Source organism: Anarrhichthys ocellatus, unplaced genomic scaffold (assembly GCF_004355925.1).
Source record: "Anarrhichthys ocellatus isolate YVR2014 unplaced genomic scaffold, GSC_Weel_1.0 scaffold14, whole genome shotgun sequence".
NCBI lineage: Eukaryota > Metazoa > Chordata > Actinopteri > Perciformes > Anarhichadidae > Anarrhichthys > Anarrhichthys ocellatus.
In genome coordinates this window covers 8,270,222-8,278,477 of record NW_022280044.1, presented here as the reverse complement: position 1 = coordinate 8,278,477, position 8,256 = coordinate 8,270,222, and positions in this window count along the sequence as shown.

The window sequence follows — 8,256 nt, the reverse complement described above, 5'->3', positions numbered from 1 at the left end:
GCCTAGACACATAGAAAGAGGATTGTGAAGAATGAAAAGGGATGTAAGGCCACACAGCCTGGAGGGCGAGGGGTTAGCTTTGCCTCTCCGTCTGAATTATATTAGCTTCATTAGATAACATTTGATCTGTGAGTCTTCCATTTCCTCTTCACTGTCCACGCAGTCACACGCGATGCCAAGGAGATTTCCCAGAACGTCTGTATATGAGAACAACCAGAGCTGGCGAGAGGACGCTTGGTGCTCGCCCAAAGCACGAGACACACCATTAGACACACACATGCATCGAACGCTCTCACACACAGACACACTTGCTGTTCAATCGGTGACCGAGTTATTGTCAAGTTGATCCGTAGAGGCAGAAAGGGTCTGTAGAAAGGCCAGAGAACATAAAACAGAAGGGCAGAAAACTCTGGGGAGAAGCCATCAAAAAGCCTGTGTTGAATTATAGATCCTCCCCTCCCCCTCTCCACACATACATCAATCCAAGATATAGCTGTCTTTTAAAATGCATGAAATACTGGGGGGTGTTTTTGCATGGATCACACATAATACATCATCTGTCGATCATATGAATTCCCACAGGATGATACAATGATGCTGTCTTGGAAAATCACATGCCTTAGTCTGAGCTGAAGGATGCCTCTCTCCTCCACAGCCGGATGAGAAACAATATGGAATATTGTGTGCACGGTGTGCACGTGTGATGCCCCAGCTGCAGAGCCGGATGAGATGAAGCTTTACTGTGCTGGTGATGGGATTTCCTTTTATACAGCCTGCATGCATTATGCAGCCATGCCCAATACACTGAGGGGTCTCACTGGGAAACATGGTGTTAAATAATGAATTTGTTTTCCCTGTTGATCACAGATGTATGGATAAGACGGATTGTGGGTCTGTGCGTGCGGAGGATTTTGAGGAATGGAAGCAGTTTGCGGCAATTCAAATAAGCGTTGCTCTATCTGAGCTCAGTTAGTATAGCTGCTGTTGCTCATTAGTGACATTTACCAAGCTAGGTGGCAAATTTTTGCGTGTGTCATGCCCGGCTCTCCGTAGGTGTTTTCAGACCAGAGGAACCTTCTCATAGTTCTAAGAACCCCCATTTTTAATGTGTGGGCACAGAGTGCTGCAGGAACAACTTGGGAAGTGAGTTAGCATTTTTGCACTTCCCTTGTCTCAAAGTCGATGTTTCTTTTAATGGGTTTTTGGTTGGATGCGAAATATAAAGCACTAAATGCATTAGTAAATATCCCACTCGTGAATTTTGAATGCAGTTGCTAACAAGTGGCTAAATGAAACTACAAAACGTCATGCGACCGTGGTTTAGTTTGTTTACAGTCAAATGCTTTTTACTTCTGGTGATTGCATTCACGCTTCAAAAATCATAAAAGTGGTGTTCATTTGTGAAGATTATCTTGCTGAACAGAACATGTAAGTGTCATAAACATTTGTTTGTCACAGAGCTTATTTTCTGCAATAATCCAAAATCTAATGGAAAAATCCCCTTGGCTTTTTGTTGAGCGAACCAGTTCGATTTCGCTTGCTTATAGACTGTGGCATGTAGCAGAGCTGTTTATTTATTTTTATATTACTAAAAAAGAGAAAGCCTGGAGAGCTTGCCAGCTTGCTTTCATCACTTCAGCATTCCGAAAAGTGGTGTGAATGCAAACAGTAAACATTTTTTGAGGGTATGCAGTTCTCGGGGGAGCTCCCCAGTGGGCAGGTCCTCTCAGGGGGTCCTCAGAACTCTTTGATCCAAAAACGCTTAATGATACTGATGCAATTTCTTCCATACACAGTTCTGTAGCTTTTCAGCATTTTTCAGGAAATCTGACCTCCTTCCTTTGGGCACCATCCGATGTCTGACATGTGAATACAAAGGTCTCGCTCTGTGGATAGCTTTCATTCATGAAGAAGCCACTTTGTCTTACTATAACATTGTTATCGAGCGTGAAACCCGACCATCACAGGATACTGTTCCAGTGCAGGAGACAGCCAAGGTCAATGTCGAGCCAAATTGTTTTATAAAGGCCCAGCATCAAAATCACATTACAAGAGAAATCTATATATTGTTTGGAACAAGCATCAGAAACATATAATGGTCCTCAGACATTTGAAAAAGGTATTGTTAGTAGCTATGGATGTTTCATTCATGCTATATTCACAAGGGTTTCTAATTTTGGTGCATATTAACATCTATGTTAAAATACAGTATTTTCTAATTACAATGTTCAAGAAATCTTTTTCCAGTGACTTGATATTAAATAATTAATTTTTCATCAATGTCCAAGCTTAAAAGGAAAAAAAAACATATTTGTAACTGTGAAATGTGAGTATGTATGACCAGTCAATTTATGCATTAATACATGAAAAGGTGTCAAAGATCCAGATTCAGAATGAGAGGTAGGTGGATCATTTCTTTATGAAGCAGGGGACACTAGGACCCAGGCACAATTTGGCCAATCAAGGTGAGAGCACCTCATGAGGTTCAGGTGTGTCAGCTTCATTCCTGCTCCTGTGATCACTCTTGTGCACATGCTTCCTTGGCTCATTACAGTCCAGGAGAAGTGGATTTTGCACTGTTCGGTATACATTGTTTTACTTAGCTGGTGGTGCAATGCGAGCTCCACTCTGACAGCGTTTAGGGTTTGCTGTGGCACTGGTAGTAGTTTAGTGTTGCTCTGTGGGGGAGGGGAAGGTTGTGTGTAGTTTTGGTGATCCATTCTCCCGGTGCATTCGCCTGCTGACACTGCAACTTTTAACTTCTTGACCCTGATTGTAATAAAACAGCGTGTCCTGGTGTCGAAGTTCAACTGTATATCAAAGCTTAGTCGTGTCACATTGATGATTTATTCTATTTCATCTGTGCCTCTCACAAAACTAAAATGCATAATAAAGCAGCATGAGTTCCTAAATGGAAAAATATTGACTTCCCACAAAGTCTGTCACCTTCGACGTCCTGTCCACAGTGATCACACTGACTGTGTGAACTGATTTGTAAATCCACTGCTGAATAACACTAATGCCCTTATTATTTTTTTACGTTTTTTCTTCAAATTCTTTATTCACCTGACTTTTTTAAAATATAAATGCAAATAAAGTAATGTTATGTGTTGTTCCCTTCCATGTTTTGGCTTTGAACGATGAGTAACTCCCACAACTGTAAGTCTGGTAATATCAGGACATGCGCAGTAGCGAGTTGTAGAGAACACAAAGGAATGATAAATTTAGATTTCTGGAGAAAGAACACACAGCCGTCCTCTCTCTCTCTCTCTCTTCTGGTCTGTCTTTCTCTGTCACTCTCTGTTTGAGCGTGTGTGTTAAATACAGATGGAGAGCGTGCAGTTAGCTCTTATGTAAGCTCTGGCACTGGGATGGAGACTACGCCGAGCTTTGGCAGCCACGTTCCCCTCCCTCTCTCGCTGTAACATCTTTGCCATTCTTAGCAGACTGGGGCTCACTATAAATATTTTATATGGCACAGTGCATGTGGGAAAAATGTATTTTTAGCCTCGTTCAGTGCTTCCAGTCAAAGCCAGACCTCTGTGACGTCAGACAGCGTTTTGGTATGGATTGACTCTCTTCGTCGTCTGTGCATGTGTACGCGCGAGTTCATCGGGGTCGGCCTTGATTAATAAATCAATCAATTCTGACTGCTGTCCACTGGCAACAGTTACAGCATTGATTCTCAATGAGTTCTTCTATGTGAGCCTTACATTCAATAAAGTTCCAGGTTTAAGGACCTCGGTAGATGTGTGGATTTTACACAAGGTGATCCCTGTCTTCCAAAGGACAATTCAGAAAGATAGGAGACACTGATGAGGACTGCAAGGAAAAAAAATCAACGAGTAGGGAGAGAGAAACGCCACCGCAGACGTCGCTAAAACGAAGGATGGGGTGTTAAAATGCAAAGCACGCCCTTCCCCCGGCCACCGAGACATGCCTGCATGAACATGAGCAGCAGACAGCGGTCACACACTCACAGTCGCAGCGCTGCAAACACCCGGGGATGTAGCCTTTTGCTGTTGCTTAGACATAAGAGATAACAGAAGGATAATAAATAAAGAAAACACTATAAGCTCATTGGTAGTCCAGGTATTAGACACATCCTTGGATCATTAGCCACATCAGTGATGTAATTTGTGTGTGTCCGTGTATTGACAGAGGAGGATCTGACGAGTAGCATCTGCATGGACATTTTGAATGTGTTAACAGCAAAGATACAATGTGATTTGTCGTTTCTCTGCCTTGTTTTTACACCTGACCTGTTAGTTGCTCTATCTTTTTTAACAAAGCTGCAGGTAACTGGGTTACACACACACACACACACACACACACACAAACACACAAACTCTCTCTCTCGCACCCAGAGTGCCCTCAATCTAACCTTGATCAATGCTACTAAGGGTCTCGATTGGATGGAAGCTGCAACAGCACATCGAGTGCTTTAATGAGCCTCCTTCCTTACTCATTTTATAAGCTCTCCGGTAAGACGCTGAATATAAATCGGACTCATTAAAAGCCATCATGTTGGTTGAATGTGTGCTGTGTGTTTCGAACTGCAGAACACTCGTCTTTCGCAGAGCAAAACGAGAAAGTGTAACGAAGCAACAAATGCCATGGCAACAACCTTGGTGGATGTTTTAGTTCAGGAAGATTTCATTGCATTTCCTCTCCTCGGAGTCTACTTTTCCTCCCGAAGTCATCTGTCTCCTCGCCCTGCTTTCCTCGTCTTCCTCCTGACAGGAGGACAGCAGCCGTCCAGACTGCTAATGAGGGACAGGGCTTTTGTTATATGTGTGTGTGACAGAGTCTGAGGACAGAAAGACACAGAGAGAGTGTCTTTGTTTGTTTGTGTGTGTGTGTGTGTGTGTGTGTGTCTGTGTGTGTGTGTCTGCGTGCCTGTGTTGGGATTTTGGAAGAGGGTTAGGACAGGAGCAGAAAGAGGAGCAGTGAAAAGATAAAGGGAGATGTGCTCTCCAGCTCTCTTCCCTCGATCTGTTTCCTCTCTGTTACTAGGCAACACCTGCAGGCATGCACTAAATAAAGCCTTGTACCCACTATCCAACCCCCCCCCCACCTCCAACTCTCACTCTCTGTCTCTCTCCTCATCAGCGTCATCCATCTCTCCTTCTCTCATTCCTCCCTTAACTCTCCAGGACCCTTACCCTTCACCCCGTCGTCCCAGCACCCATTACTTTCCCCTCACACACATCCTGTTCTTTCCTGAGTCGTCCTCTATCATCCCGTCCACAGACCGGAAAGCAGGGATTTGTTTGTTCTGGTTCTGGTTCTGGTTTGACACTGAACAGGAACGACAGCACTGAAAATAAAATACAAGGTTAGGGACACAGTTAAGGTAAATCAGTGTTTAAGAACTTCCTCTCAGCTACTTTATCCAATCGGAAATATTAACTTGCTTCTATCACTTATGATGAACGTGACTTAATAAATGTGAAGCACACAGCCATTAGCTGAATTGTGTGGCACCAGTATATATATAAATCCATTTGCAAGATTGTGGGTAAAGACCTTACTAAGTTCTTAGTAACTACAAGCTAGTTTTAAAGAAATGATTTCGCTACTTGGGTTGCTAACAAATGTCTCAGTTAGCAAAAAGTAAATCAGTAATTAAAAAACATCTGTGACACAATAAAGCAATCAACTATAAGAACAAAGAGTCACTATAGAGTGCTGCTGGAATCATAAAACCTGTTCATTCGTCTTTGGTTAGATGCCTGAAATAAGGTCTGTGGTTAACACAAGTTTAAGAGATTTTCAGGTTTTGTTCTATGATATAATATGTGTCAGTAAATACTCCTCTCAAGAATTTTGAGGCTTTTACGTGTCCTAAAAAAGCGACCTTGGTGTAGTTTGTTCATAGCCTAATATTTGCTCTTTACTTCAGCCGATTGCATTCACACTTCAAAACTCATAGAAGTGCCGTTCATAGGTTAAGATTATCCTGCTGAACAAAACATGTATCATAAACTTGCGTTACCACTTATTTTCTGCAATAATCCAAAATTGGAAAATCACATTGGCTTTTTGTCGAGGGAACCAATGCGATGCTAACTACCAGGGTTCGCCTACAGAACAACGTAATTCCTGCAGCACTTTAGCATCACAAGCTGTAGCATAACAATTCGGGAGGGGAAAATGTGAGTATGCTAACCTAGCTAACGTTATTAGGTCATTTAGCAAAAGCTAAGGTTTTGAAATTTAAGGTTGTGTTATCAAGTGTCAAGTGTCAATCATATTTCATATCATCTCCTTTACTCATAACTCTAAAGGAGTCATATTAGCAAGCTAACGTTAATTTGTCAGTTAGCTCTGTAAACAAACAGTTACACCTGGTAAACATTTGTAAGAACTAGTTTGTGAGGTGCAACCTGTTTCAATTTACTGACGAAAACATCACTTAGTCAACACTTATGTTATAATCTGGCTAAGTTTGAACATCAGAAGAGCTGATGCAACCGTCTCTTGGTCCATAGTGGTTACCTAAGCATTTTAGACATGGCACTTCCACAAGGACTTAATGAAATCCTCCAGTCTCTGACTAACATAAGCACATTTAGATTGCCTCTGGGAAGCTGCAATAAGTGCTTCAAGGCACCTTTTAAAGCAAAAGCCATGAAATGCTTTATTGAATGGCTAATACAAAAGAAAGTAAAAGGGGTCTTCATCATGGAGAATCAAGCCATGATGAAAAGTGTGTGTGTGAGTGTGTGTGTGTGTGCAGAGGCGGGTTGGATTCTGAATAAAAGTCTACACGCTGTTCTTTTGTAATGAGTATATGTAATGGAATCTTTTTATTCTACTTGCAATATTCTTTTTAATATGTATTTCAATTATTATTTTTCCTGCAAAGTGCCTCAGATCTCCTTCACAGCACAAATAAACCAGCATCAACCGACCGCCTCCACAGAAATCAACAGACACGCTCTTTATCCTTCGCTCTTTGAGCTACTATTCCTTTAATACAATCTGCTATATGGAGCATTTCATGCATTCTTAAAGGGTTCTGCGGCCTCCAGAACTATTTTCTTTTACTGTAGCGTTTGTCGAAGATATTTACCAGAAAATGCAGAAAAGTTGAGTGGTACGGCCTTTATCTGTAAAGAAAAGGCGATCGGAATGGAGGCACTGCTGCCAGTTTAATGGGGACTCCCATGAGCATGTTGTATTAATCTGCAGAGTGAGCAGGTGACCTGGCCCTCACCTGGATCCTGCCCATAACCCTCAAATCATTTACCTTCGAGAATATTATGTCTCTTTTGGTGATTTGTCAGCGGAGACAGGATGAGGGCTGAGGTTACAGAGACAGGGACGGATAGAAAGAGAGACATAGTAGTTAAAGACAGCACACTTGGGAGGGACAGGCAGGTAAAACTAACCCCAAACTGTCATCCTGACATATTACCCCATCATTCTCTCCGTTCCAAAGATACATCTTTGGAACACATTTGAGATCAGTCAATCTGACAGGTACAGTTTGTAAGCATTGAGCCTGGACTATGTGGTTTGACCAAAACAAAGGGATTTTGTGCTTTTAGACACCACAACCCTTCTTTTTAAACCCTGGTGAATATAACCCCTATTTATACAAAAGAATGACTGATATTCATATCACTGATTCGACCAAATTTGATTATTTTGCTTGTCACAGTGATACGGAGAAGCGTGAGCAGAGAGATTCATAATGTGGGTGCTGTTCAGCTGGTGATTACAACAAGTGCGAAGAGGACTCAAGGGTACCTCTTGTCGTTAATTCGGCCTAATGCAGGAGTGGGTGTTTGCTCACCTGCGAGAGATGATTTTATAACGCATTAGAGGTCAATTCAGGTTTAAACCTCAGATGCAGTCCTGGGACACATTCCCTCCTAATGGTGCCTTAAGAGGAGTGTGCGGGGGCACACACACTTGCACACTTGCACGTTTAGCACGAGTCAGAAAGAGAGGGGAAAAAAAGGATTAAAAGCCAGTGAAAGCTGCAGCATCATACGCTAGAGAACAGAGTGTGTATCGGGGAGAGGACGAGCTCTGTCTCTGTGCATGTGTGGAGTGGGAAGGCAGCTGCCTTAAAATTGTTATATTCAGGGGGTGCACCTGCAAACATGGATACGAACACACACAGGCTTTGTACAATAACGGTATCTGACGGAGCCAACATCTATAACCAGAGATTTACCAGCGGATTTTAAAAGGGCGAGCAGTTTGTGTGTGTGTGTGTGTGTGTGTGTGTGTGTGTGTGTG